The 14,245-nt window shown below is 42.2% G+C and overlaps 1 pseudogene; it reads right to left on the bottom strand.

The window, feature by feature from the left end:
- Positions 1–344: 344 nt before the first annotated feature.
- Positions 345–11,543, bottom strand: LOC135546843 (acetylserotonin O-methyltransferase-like; annotated as a pseudogene).
- Between the last annotated feature and the right edge of the window lie 2,702 nt (positions 11,544–14,245).

Below are 14,245 nucleotides of genomic sequence, written 5' to 3'. Positions count from 1 at the left end.
TTTCGGCCCCCAAAAATAGAATCTGTTTCGAACAGAGTGGAATATGTTTTGTAGACTTTACACTTGGCCAAAGTAAAAAAAACAACAACGTTGTTTAGAAGGAGTGCAAAGGCAAATTGAGTTATTGCACACGCACACTTCACAGAGTAGGCGTTCCCTAATGGAAATATGCACATGTATGCTAGAACGTGCCAATAGGATCTCACAAGCTCGTGTTTGGTTCTGCCCACCTCCTTGCTTGCTCTGCCCACTATGACTGACTTGTTCCACTTTCAAACGAAAGGCTGTGGTCTATCTTGGTTAAGTTATAAATATCTTTGGCAGTGTACACTTGCTCTTTCCCGTCACTGGGCTGTCAGAGGCCCTGACCCGTCTTCACACAGCAACGCCACAACAACCAACACACCACCTCCTACATACATGAACACCACAGGCATGCACACACACACATACAAACACAGGCACTCACACATACAGTGAATTAATAATGAGTGAGTGATTGTGTTCTTTGTCTCTGGGCTAGGATGGACGAGACGTGATATGATGTCCGTGAATGTGTTTCTGCCTTTGTTGTGTCATGACTTGACTTTAACGTTAATCTGAAGACTGTTTTTTGTATAATTAACTATGTTTCATTGTTACCCGATTAAGACAAGGGGCGGCGGTCTATGTATTTTTGTAAACAACAGCTGGTGCAGGATATCTAAGGAATTCTCAAGTTATTGCTTGCCTGAGGTAGAGTTGCTCATGATAAGCTGTAGACTACACTACCTACCTAGAGAGATTTCATCTATATTCTTTGTAAATGTTTTACATACCACCACAGACGGAGGCTGGCACTAAGACAGCATTGAATGAGCTGTATTCCACCATAAGCGAACAAGAAAACGCTCACCCAGAGGCGACACTCCTTGTAGCCGGGAACTTTAATGCAGGGAAACTTAAATCAGTTTTACCAAATTTCTATCAGCATGTTAAATGTGCAACCAGAGGGAAAAAAAACTCTAGACCACCTTTACTCCACACAGAGAGATGCATACCAAGCTTTCCCTTGCCCTCCATTTGGCAAATCTGACCATAATTCTATACTCCCGATTCCTGCTTACAAGAAAATATTTAAGCAGGAAGCACCAGTAACTAGATCGATTTAAAAAGTGGTCAGATGAAGCAGAAGCTAAGCTACAGGACTGTTTTGCTAGCACAGACTGGAATATGTTCCAGGATTCCTCCAATGACATTGAGGAGTTCGCCACATCTGTCATCTGTTAAATTTGCCGATGACACAACAGTGGTAGGCCTGATCACCGACAACAACGAGACAGCCTATAGGGAGGAGGTCAGAGGCCTGGCCGTGTTGTGCCAGGACAACAACCTCTCCCTCAATGTGATCAAGACAAAGGAGATGACTGTGGACGACAGGAAAAATAGGACTGAGCATGCCCCCTTTCTCATCATAACATGGTACAAGCACACCATGAGTCGTGAAGCGGGCACAACAAAACCTATTCCCCCTCAGGAGACTGAAAAGATTTGGCATGGGTCCTCAGATCCTCAGAAGGTTCTACAGCCTCACCATCGAGAGCATCCTGACTGGTTGCATTACTGCCTGGTATGGCAACTGCGCGGCCTCTGACCGCAAGGCACTACAGTCTAGGTCCAAGAGGCTTCCAAACAGCTTCTATCCCAAAGCCATAAGACTCCTGAACATCTAGTCAAATCGCTACCCTGACTATTTGCATTGCCCCCCCCCCCCACTATCACTCTCTGTTGTCATCTATGCATAGTGACTTTAATTAAAACTTGTTAACGGTACAGGTTCCCCAAGGGGTACCACCCCCCCCCCCCCAACTCAAACGGTGGCGCATAGAATGCAAAAATATTCTTCGAAATATTTAACCTCCACACATTAGCAAATGAAAGATAAACACCTTGTTCATCTACCCAGCGTGTCAGATTTCTAAAATGTTTTACGGCGAAAACATAGCACATATTTATGTCAAACCACCACAAAGACGATATACATCCATTTTGTCGAACAAAAGATGCAATCACAAACGCAGGATTAAAAGAAAAATAATTCACTAACCTTTTGAAAATCTTCATCAGATGACAGTAATAGGACATGTTACACAGTACATTTATGTTTTTTTCAGTAATATGCAATTTATATCCATAAATCTCCGTTTACATTGACGCCATGTTCAGAAAATCCTCAAAATGTCCGGAGAAATTATAGATAGCTCCGCCAGATAACAGAAATACACATCATAAACTTTGACTAAATATACATGTTCTACATATAGTTAGAAAGATACACTGCTTCTTAATGCAACCGCTGTGTCACATTTATTTTTAACGTTACAGAATTCGTTCACTATGCAATAATCTGAGGCGGCGCTCAGACGTAAGCAATATTTCTCCACTATGTTGGAGTCAACAGAAATACAAAATTACAACATAAATATTCCCTTACCTTTGATGGTCTTTGATCAGAATGTAGTGGAAGGAGTCATACTTACCCAATACATCGTTTTGTTTCAGTTCGTGTGTCTTTATGTTAGCATCTGCTACCACTTTCAGCTGAAATGCATCCAAAATGTCTTCTGGTCCCGAACAGTTGCGCATCAAAACTTCAAAATTTCATATTATATATTGACTAAACTGGTCAAACTAAGTGCAGAATCAAGGATGTTATAAACGTACAAAACAATTGGCGATTCAACCGGACAAAAGCACTTCTTCTCAGGCAAGCTGGAACAGAGGAAGGTCTGTGTCCAATTCGCGCCCTAATGCACATGTATTTTCTTGTGACACCCACTCTTTTGCCTCCCAAAGGGTCAAAGCTCACGGGATTTGCACAATTAAACGCTTTGCTGAATGAGGACATCTAGTGGAAGACATAGAAAGTGTTTCCAGATCCATAGCTGGTTGGGAAGGGTGGGGGCGATGACGTCAAAGTTGCCCCAACTTTCAGGTTTCCAAAACTAGTTTGGGAGATTGCGTGCCCTGTGAGTTCTGCTATACTTACAGACATAATTCAAATGGTTTTAGAAGCTTTAGAGTGTTTTCTATCCAATAATAATTATTATATGCATATATTAGCAATTTTGGACAGATTGTTTTTCAGTTTACTATGGGCACGCAATTCATCCAAAGGGGGCAGTATTGTCCCTAGCTTTAAGTATGTAATCTATCTACATGTACAGTTGAAGTCGGAAGTTTACATACACCTTAGACAGATACATTTAAACTCAGTTTTTCACAATTCCTGACATTTAATCCTAGTAAGAATTCCCTGTCTTTGGTCAGTTAGGATCATGACTTTATTTTAAGAATGTGAAATGTCAGAATAATAGTAGAGATAATGATTTATTTCAGCTTTTATTTCTTTCATCACATTCCCAGTGGGTCAGAAGTTTAATTACCTCAATTACCTTTAAATTGTTTAACATGGGTCAAACGTTTCGGGTAGCATTCCACAAGCTTCCCACAATATGTTGGGTGAATTTTGGCCCATTCCTCCTGACAGACCTGGTGTAACTGAGTCAGGTTAGTAGGCCTCCTTGCTCACACACACTTTTTCAGTTCCGCCCACCAATTTTCTATGGGATTGAGGTCAGGGCTTTGTGATGGCCACTCCAATACCTTGACTTTGTTGTCCTTAAGCCATTTTGCCATAACTTTGGAAGTATGCTTGGGGTCATTGTCCACTTGGAAAACCCATTTGCGACCAAGATTTAATTTCCTGACAGATGTCTTGAGATGATGCTTCAATATTTCCACATCATTTTTGTACCTCATGATGCCATCTATTTTGTGAGGTGCACCAGTCCCTCACGCAGGAAAGCACCCCCACAACATGATGCTTCCACCCCCATACTTCACAGTTGGGATGGTGTTCTTCGACTTGCAAGCCTCCCCCTTTTCATCTAAACATAACGATGGTCATTATAGCCAAATAGTTCTAAATTTGTTTCATCAGACCAGAGGACATTTCTCCAAAAAGTGTGCTCTTTGTCCCCATGTGGAGTTGCAAACCGTAGTCAGGCTTTTTTATGGTGGTTTTGGAGCTGTGACTTCTTGCTGAGCGGCCTTTCAAGTTATGTCGATATAGGACTTGTTTTACTGTGGATATAGATACTTTTATACCTGTTTCCTCCAGCATCATCACAAGGTCCTTTGCTGTTGTTCTGGGATTGATTTGCACTTTTTGCACCAAAGTACGTTCATCTCTAGGAGACAGAACGCTTCTCATTGCTGAGTGGTACAATGGCTGCGTGGTCCCATAGTGTTTATACTTGTGTACTATTGTTTGTACAGATGAACGTGGTACCTTCAGGCATTTGTAAATTGCTCCCAAGGATGAACCAGACTTGTGGAGGTCTACAATTATTTTTTTTAGGTCTTGGCTGATTCCTTTTTCCCCATGAATTCAAGCAAAGAGACACTGAGTTTGAAGGTAGGCCTGAAATACATCCACAGGTACACCTCCAATTGACTCAAATGATGTCAATTAGCCTATCAGAAGCTTCCAAAGCCATGACATCATTTTCTGGAATTTTCCAAACTGTTTTAAGGCACAGTCAACTTAGTGTATGTGAACTTCTGGCCCACTGGAATTGTGATACTGTGAATTATAAATGAAATAATCTGTCTGTAAACAATTGTTGGATAAATGACTTGTGTCATGCACAAAGTAGATGTCCTAACCGACTTGCCAAAACTATAGTTTGTGAACAAAAAATTTGTGGGGTGGTTAAAAAATGAGTTTTAATGACTCTAACCTAAGTGTATGTAAACTTCTGACTTCAACTGTATATACTACCTCAACTAACCGGTGCCCCCGCACATTGACTCTGTACCGGCACCCCCTGTATATATTGTTCTTTTTCGCTGCTGCTCTTTAATTACTTGTTACTTTTATTATTCTCCGTAATTTTTTTAACTGCACTGTTGGTTCGGGGCACTGTAAGGTGAATACACCTGTTGTATTCGGAGCATGTGACTAATAAAATTTGATTTGATTAGTGGAATGACAACAACATGGATACTTGTTAGAGATGGAGAGAGATGGACAGAGACATAATATTGCCACATTCAGAAACTACTCGCACCTACAATAACCATATACTTTGCACACGAACCGCCGCCCGCTTTGAGCCGCCGTATCGATGGTTCCCCAGTGGGGTGATGAGTGTAGCGTAATACGATGGTTTGAGCAGAGTGACAGGATGGTCCTAGCTTTCGAAGATAATTTACTTAGGACTGCTGATCATGCGTACCAGTGATTGTCCGGGATGTGAGTTTATAGTCTCCACCTCGTGTTGAGATTCAAAGTTCAAACCATTTTAAATGCGCAGCTGCAGCATCGCGCTTTTCTGGTCTAATGTGTTCACTTCTTTACCCATCCTTTATATCATTTGCTCAAAAGGGCGGTTCCGGCTCCTTGACCTCACTCCAGGGCGGTGATTACTCACTGCGCAAAGTTATGGAAAACAATTATCTCATATAACTTCTCAAATCATATCCCTTTCTTAAGAAAAACACTTTCATCATTTTTCATATTACATGTACAGCACATAGTATGGAAACTTCATATATGTAGTGGGTATATTTTCCAAGTTACAGTATTTCCTTTGTAACATTTTTAATGACATCACAAAATAACAAACAAAATGACATTAGTGTTCTATAGATCGCCTCTGACCATTCCCCACGTTCTACTTGAAAAATGTTGTTCCAGTATTTGCTTTTGAATGTGTTAGTTTCAGCAGAAAAAGGTCTGTTGAGACAAAGAACATTCCTTTGATGAATTTGGAGAGGGAAAGCCTGGATCTTCTCCCTTAATTTACAACAGCACGTGAGTTGTTAATCCCCACTAGTTCTTTCCTTCCCTCTCTACATTTAAGAGGGGTCTGATTGAAATGATTAATTGCAAACCTGATCTGACCTTTTTGGAGTCTCATGGTCAGTCATGACAGTTGCCAGACTGCTGCTTGCTGTTTGTTTCTAGCAGAAGGTTGAAATGAAGGTTAAACAATATCTTCATTGTTATGCAGAATATGTGTGTGTGTTATGTACTTGCAAGTGTGTGAGTGTGTTTGTGTTATGTAGCAAGCTTATGGCTACAGCAGAGCTCTCAAAGGCCAGAGATTGTGTGTGTGTGTGCGTGCGTGTGTGTGTATGTATGTATTTGTGGGCTTGTCTGACAGGATGCTTTTGTTGACACAGTCACCCAAGGCGAAGAAGGGGAGTGCAGAAGAGTAAGGAGAGTCAAATCGTATCTGATCTTTCTCATCAGAGAGAATGACTGAAGGAGAGAGAGGGGGATGGAGGAGGGTGTGTATAGTTGGTTTGCAGGCCCTGTAGACTTCTCAGTAGTTCTATGCTGTGTGTCCGTCCAGTCATGAAGGATTCTTGCCAGAATGTAGAGGTCAGCTTCTAGCAACTCGTCTTTGAAAAAGTCCACTATACATACAATGCTGTCAGTCAATGACAAAGATAACTTAGGATAGAACTTGTTACGGGCTCCTCCCATCGCTTTGTCCGAGGTCATTTATTGGCTTTCTCTCTTTGTGGAACTTAATGGAAGCTGATCGTCTGGTTGTCGACGGTAACAAAGTGTTCTTTGGATTTCAAAGATCGTCAACTGCATTCTGGGTACGTCAACACATATTTCTTGGCTAGGGCTCCACTTCAACCTAAAGAGAGAGATAGATGCAGTGATGTGTAATATAGGATCAGAGTATTATAATCACATGAATAAACAGCCTGGGCACCGGAGAGGGTAAACCAGGTGATCGTGTTGTCACGGTAACCTATACACTGTTACTGACTAATGGACATTACGTTAGACCTGGGGACAGGACTAATTGGTGGATCAATAATCCACAAATGACCAATGAGGTGCTGAGTCCCAGGAGAGCACGCCCAGCCCTGGTGTGTGTTTGTGATGTGTGATCTCTATGTGGGGTTTACACCCAAACAGTGTCTACAGAGACACATAGAGATCAGTAAGCAGCAGAAACCTGGCCTGTCTGGGAGACTGTTTAGCCCTGAGGTTGGGTGAGGTTTAGAAGAACATTGTTTAGTGGAATCTGTATTCTGAACACACCCACTCTCACATCACACACACACACACACACACACACAAATAGTTCAATACAGCAGGACAGGGGAGAAAAGGTATCAAAGAAGCGAAAATAACAAAACAGAATGAAAGGGAAACACAACACACAGAACTTTTTATCTCCCTCGACTCTTCCTCTCTTTCCACAATGTGTGTGTGTGTGTGTCAGAACCCAACTCCTCTCAGCCTCAGCTCGTACAGCTGCACAGCTACCCCCTGTGGTCTTTGGAGTTATTTTCCTACAATATCATGTTAAGATTGTGTGTGTGTATGTAAAGGGGACAAACACACACAGGGGATCGTCATGCACTCCAAAAATCAGAGGGGGTACAATGTACGTGAGGATGGCTGGGGGTTGGTCCGGAGAGGGGCTAGGTCCCTTGTTGGGAAGTTGGATAATTCTGCATTTCTTAAACACCTGAAACAGCTTTTTCCTGGAATCTAAAGCCACAATCATTATCCTTAATGTGTTTATTTTTCTGGATATCTAAGCATTCCTCTTGAGCTGTCTGTATCATCTTGACTGGTGGTTCTTTATTAAAACATTTCTAGCGCCATGCGTTCCTCTAGCGGAACCCCTCGACAACATCCCGCTGAAAAGGCAGCGTGCGAAATTCAGAAATATTTTTTTGAAACATGTAACTTTCACACATTAACAAGTCCAATACAGCAAATGAAAGAGAAACTTCTTGTTAATCTACCCATTGTGTCCGATTTAAAAAATGCTTTACAGCGAAAGAACGAACATATGATTATGTTAGGTCAGAGCCAAGTCACAAAAACACACAGCCAGTAGCTGGCTTGTCTAACTATTTTAGATGGCATGCCTGCTGCTAAGGTTGGTAGACTTTAGAAAAGCAAGCAATAACTAAATGTACTGAATAAGACTGAAATTCCTTTAAATATTTTACCCAGATTTGAGCAGAGATACAGAGAAGCATATTTAGTTTGTTTAAACCTGTTTGGGATAGGGGGCAGCATTTTCACTTTTGGATGAATAGCGTGCCCAGAGTGAACTACCTCCTATTCAGTCCCAGATGCTAATATATGCATATTATTATTAGTATTGGATAGAAAAGACTCTGAAGTCTGACTGATTTCTTCATAGCTAATTATGAGGTTGGAAACCTATTTGGGCTAAATCCAACTTCATACATTTGCTTTGTGGCTAGTAGTATTACAGAGAAACAACAAATATAAACTTTTGTTTTACTGGAAACATCTGAGGGGGCAAGACGCCTCTGCATATGCGCACACACAGGTCCTCACCCCTGAGGTTGTACAGTAGATGGTTCTGAAAGGTGAGAGGTCGAAGGCAGTCACTACGTCTCGACCACAGATGTTCCAGATGGAGGGCATCAGCTGCATACACTGCACCCTCTCCTCCTCAAAACCTACACACACACGGACAGAGACACACACGTGCACGTACACAAACACACATGTACAGTGCGGAGAACAAGTATCTGATACACTACTGATTTTGCAAGTTTTCCTACTTACAAAGCATGTAGAGGTCTGTACTTTTTATCATAGGTACACTTAAACTGTGAGAGACTGAATCTAAAACAAAAATCCAGAAAATCACATTGTATAATTTTTTAAGTATTTAATTTGCATTTTATTCCATGACATAAATCAGAAAAGCAGAACTTAATATTTGGTACAGAAACCTTTGTTCGCAATGATTAGAGATCGTTTCCTGTAGTTCTTGACCAGGTTTGCACACACTGCAGCAATTTTTTTTGGCCCACTCCTCCATACAGACCTTCTCCAGATCCTTCAGGTTTCGGGGCTGTCGCTGGGCAATATGGACTTTCAGCTCCCTCTAAAGATTTTCAATTGTGTTCAGGTCTGGAGACTGGCTAGGCCACTCAATCCTTAGTTGCCCTGGCTGTGTGTTTTGGGTCGTTGTCATGCTGGAAGACCCAGCCACGACCCATCTTCAATGCTCTTACTGAGGGAAGGAGGTTGTTGGCCAGGATCTCGCGAAACATGGCCCCATCCATCCTCCCCGCAATATGGTGCAGTCGTCCTGTCTCCTTTGCAGAAAAGCATCACCAAATAATGATGTTTCCACCCCCATGCTTCACGGTTAGGATGGTGTTCTTGGGGTTGTAGTCATCCATCTTCTTCCTCCAAACACGGCGAGTGGAGTTTAGACCAAAAAGCTCTATTTTTGTCTCATCAGACCACATGACCTTCTCCCATTCCTCCTCTGGATCATCCAGATGGTCATTGGCAAACTTCAGACGGGCCTGGACATGGGCTGGCTTGGGCAGGGGGACCTTGCGTGCGCTGCAGGATTTTATTCCATGACGGCGTAGTGTGTTACTAATGCTTTTCTTTGAGACTGTGGTCCCAGCTCTCTTCAGGTTATTGACCAGGTCCTGCCATGTAGTTCTGGGCTGATCCCTCACCTTCCTCGTGATCAATGATGCCCCACGAGGTGAGATCTTGCATGGAGCCCCAGACCGAGGGTGATTGAACGTCATCTTGAACTTCTTCCATTTTCTATATAATTGCACCAACAGTTGTTGCCTTCTCACCAAGCTGCTTGCCTATTGTCCTGTAGCTCATCCCAGCTTTGTGCAGGTCTACAATTTTATCCCTGATGTCCTTACACAGCTATCTGGTCTTGGCCATTGTGGAGAGGTTGGAGTCTGTTTGATTGAGTGTGTGGACAGGTGTCTTTTATACAGGTAACAAGTTCAAACAGGTGCAGTTAATACAGGTAATGAGTGGAGAACGGGAGGGCTTCTTAAAGAAAAACTAACAGGTCTGTGACAGACGGAATTCTTACTGGTTGGTAGGTGGATTACAAGTTAAAGGATTTATTTCAGAACCAAGCACTTTGTCTTACTTACCCGCTCTCTCTCTGCCTGGTGTCTGTCAGTTGTCCTTGGCTGTGTGATAGGCGGGGAAGGAGGAATGTGGAGGAATCAGAGTTGTGAAATCATTCACAGCTATCTGGTACTGTATGTGTGGAGAGGTTTGTGTGTGTGTAAGCATGCCTGTGTGTGTGTTTGTTTGTTTGTTTTGGGGGTATGATTGACTCTGGAAATAGGGGGAGACAGCTGATTGAAGCTCTGCCTTCAGCATGTGTTTTAAAAATGTGTCTGCATGCACATACAGTGGGGAGAACAAGTATTTGATACACTGCCGATTTTGCAGGTTTTCCTACTTACCAAGCATGTAGAGGTCTGTCATTTTTATCATAGGTACACTTCAACTGTGAGAGACGGAATCTAAAACAAAAATCCAGAAAATCACATTGTATGATTTTTAAGTAATTAATTTGCATTTTATTGCATGATTCTACATGCTTGGTAAGTAGGAAAACCTGCAAAATCGGCAGTGTATCAAATACTTGTTCTCCCCACTGTATGTGCATGCAGACACATTTTTAAAACACATGCTGAAGGCAGAGATTCAATCAGCTGTCTCCCCCTATTTCCAGAGGCAATCATACCCCCAAAACAAACAAACAAACACACACACAGGCATGCTTACACACACACAAACCTCTCCACACATACAGTACCAGATAGCTGTGAATGATTTCACAACTCTGATTCCTCCACATTCCTCCTTCCCCGCCTATCACACAGCCAAGGACAACTGACAGACACCAGGCAGAGAGAGAGCGGGTAAGTAAGACAAAGTGCTTGGTTCTGAAATAAATCCTTTAACTTGTAATCCTAGACTAGAAAATCACTCAACCATAACAAGTTAATTATTATCATTAGATTGACTGTGAAGCTCAAGGCCATTCTACAACTTCTCACTTTCCTAATCTTTTCTCACTTCACTGATACTTTTTCACCAGGCAGGAAAGCAGAGGGGGAGAGAGAGAGAGAGTGGAGGAGAAGGAGAAGATGGAGAGAGAGGGAAGGGGTAGAGATGAAGAGCTGTATGTGTGTGTGTGTGTGCGTCTCACCTGTACATGGCTTCAAACAAATCATCAACTTTGACACCAAATGCCTTCTGATACTGGTTACTGCCTTCCCTGGGGAGAAACAATCACACATACTGAGTTAGAATCTGAATAAACAATCACATCTCTTTTATTAATCATACAGGACAAGTTCAGGTACCTCTTTCAATACTTGTCCAAACATGTTCTCCTTGGTGAACACAACTCGGGTGAGAGGACTCACCTCACAGCATCAATCAGGTAGTGCCAGCAGAGGTAGATAGTCTTGGAGCTGTAGTAGATGGACCGGGTCAGATACAGCTTCTCAGTAACGCTCAGGCTGGCCCTGATTACCTGCACTACCTCCTCTGTAAACAGAGTCTGGGGGAGAGAGGACAGGGTAAAACACACAACCATCAAACAGTGCCCGAGAATGGGACTTGAATCCTATGTGGGTGTATCTATGTGTGTTACCTTGGAGACCAGGAAGCGTTCCATATAGTCCAGAATCTTCTATGTGTAGGCAGCAGCTGTAGCAGCATTAGTAGTACCAGCCGCCAGCTCCATTGAAAAACTCTTCCCCGGACCCTCAGCCGTAGCCTCACTAGACACCACTGGTTGACTAACATACGTTTGTGCCTGTCGCTGTATGAGACTGTCAGTGTTAATGCGTGGCCTCCTGTTGTCAAGAGATCCTGTATGAGTCCTTTAGGAGTGTGTCCTGTATGAGTTGATCCCAAGTCAATCCTGGTACTGCTACTACTGCTAGTGGAACAGCCGAGAGCTCTCGTGAGTGTGTGGTAGTACAGCCAACTGAGGGAGTAATGTTAACGACCACTGCTGTCTCTGTCTCAGTGAGAGCAGCAGGGTTTAATCAGACAGCCCATAGGTCTTGTGCTTGTGTGTGTTAGATTGCAGACCGAGTCAAAGCAGAATGGTATAATCAGATTACAGTTTATAGCCGGGGGCTCATACCTCAATTACACACACTCTAATAACTACACACACACACATACTCACCTCATACTGTTTCAGAATAGCAATATACTGGGGCCTACTTGAATACACTTACTAACAATACACTTACCACCTTACTATAATTACACACAAAACCTCATCTCAGTCTGTAATGAAACACCAAATGAGTTAGAATAATTAAATGTATATGTAGAAGGAATGATGTAGTAGGCTACGAGGTACTAGGGATGGGCATTTATTTTTTTACTGTTCGGAGTTCTCCCATTGTTCTTTTCAGAGTACTCAAGTAGGCCTGCACTGGATTAAAACTAAAATATTCACATTTATCTATAGGCCTATGCCAACAGTGTTCAACAATGCCTAATTAATCATAACCATTACAGATAACTCTTAATTCTTAAAATTGCCCCATATCCACTGTGTACAAAACATTAGGATCGCCTTTCTAATATTGCATTCCACCCCCTTTTGCCCTCAGAATAGGCTCAATTCATCGGGGTATGGACTCTACAAGGTGTCGAAAGCATTCCACAAGGATGCTGGCCCATGCTGACTCCAATGATTCCCACAGTTGTGCCAAGTTGGCTGGATGTCTTTAGGGTGGTGGACCATTCTTGATACATATGGAAAACTGCAGTGTGAAAAACCCAGCAGAGTTGCAGTTCTTGACACACTCAAAACAGTGCACCTGGCACCAACTACTATACCCCGTTCAAAGGCACTTAAATATTTTGTCTTGCCCATTCACTCTCTGAATTGTACACATACACAATCCATGTCTCAAGGCTTAAAAAGCAGGATTTAAACCTCCCCCCCCTTCATCTACACTGATTGAAGGTGACATCAGTAAGGGATCATAGTTTTCACCTGGTCAGTCTGTCGTGGAAAGAGCAGGTGTTCCTAATGTTTTGTCGAGTCAGTCAATAAAAAGCAAGCACCATTTCAGATGAATTTATCTGACCCGTAATATCAACTGGTTATATTATATCATGGAACACGATCTTCAGAAAGGCAGTAACCTCAGCAGTGGCGCTTGCTTGAAGAAGCCTATAGCTGTGCAATGGTATAGCCTTGTTTTGTTAATTAACAGACAAGACGCTGTTATTTCCCAAACCATTAGTCCAGACACCTATTTATAGTAAAAGATGTAATATAACAGAATAAAATAGAACAGAATAGTGATGTGCATAGTCTGCAACAGTTATTTTCAAAGTATAATCATTTGAAAACGGGGCTCAATTTTGCAAGTTGAAACTTTTTTTCTGGGTTACAAATCAAAATCTGTCTTTTCGCTATACAGAGGTTTGATCTAGATTATTCTGGCATCTTATTTTTTATGTTCTGAGTGGATGAACAACTCCACATTGAACAGTGTATGGTGATGAATCACAGCCAGGACATGTTTGGTGAGAAGGCCTATGCTTAATAATTCTGATGAAAATACACCCTTTGTCTTTATCAACCTAATGTTTTTGCGTATTTTCAGTGTGGAACCTGTCTATGTTTAGGGAGGTGTTATAGCTTAGGTATTCAACTCTTAGCCTACGAGATCCGGAGCGTTCTGGTTCTGTTCTACCTGATAATTAATTACTCCCACCTGGTGTCCCAGATCTAAATCAGTGCCTGATTAGAGGGGAACAATGAAAAAAACAGTGGCACTGGCTTGGAGGTCCCGAGTTGAATTTAAGGAGCCTCGGCCAGGGATGGGCAACTCCAGTCCTCAGGGGCCTGATTGGCATCACACTTTGCCCCAGCTAACACACCTGACTCCAATAATCAGCTAATATGTACAATGTTTGGTCATTTGATCAGACATGTACTACTTTGTTACACACATGATCTTCAGTTTAGAACGCAATTACTTTCATCAGCTGTGTTTGCTAGGAATGGGGAAAAAGTGACACCATCCCTGGCAAACCAATTCTAAATGGCACGAGCAGTTTACAAAGTAGCCTAAATGGAAAATAGACAGGATGCAATTATTCCAAAACTGCAGCTTGTTATTGGAACACATTTTCCTACTTCAATCACACAGTCCATTTAGAATGTGATAAAGCTCTCACCATTTGGCAAGGAATGTACTTTTTATAGGCATTTATTTCTGTAGGCCTAACAGGGAGCTGACGGAATACAACTGAATGAGACTGAGGGGAAAGGGAATTTGGAGAGAACTGTGTGATGCTTGGCTTTGTTTATTTTTGGTTTTGCCCTGCAAATGCACA

The sequence above is a fragment of the Oncorhynchus masou genome, chromosome 10 (assembly GCF_036934945.1).
Source record: "Oncorhynchus masou masou isolate Uvic2021 chromosome 10, UVic_Omas_1.1, whole genome shotgun sequence".
Classification (NCBI taxonomy): domain Eukaryota; kingdom Metazoa; phylum Chordata; class Actinopteri; order Salmoniformes; family Salmonidae; genus Oncorhynchus; species Oncorhynchus masou.
The sequence above is the reverse complement of the archived record's forward strand: the minus strand, read 5'-3'. Positions and strand labels throughout refer to the sequence as shown.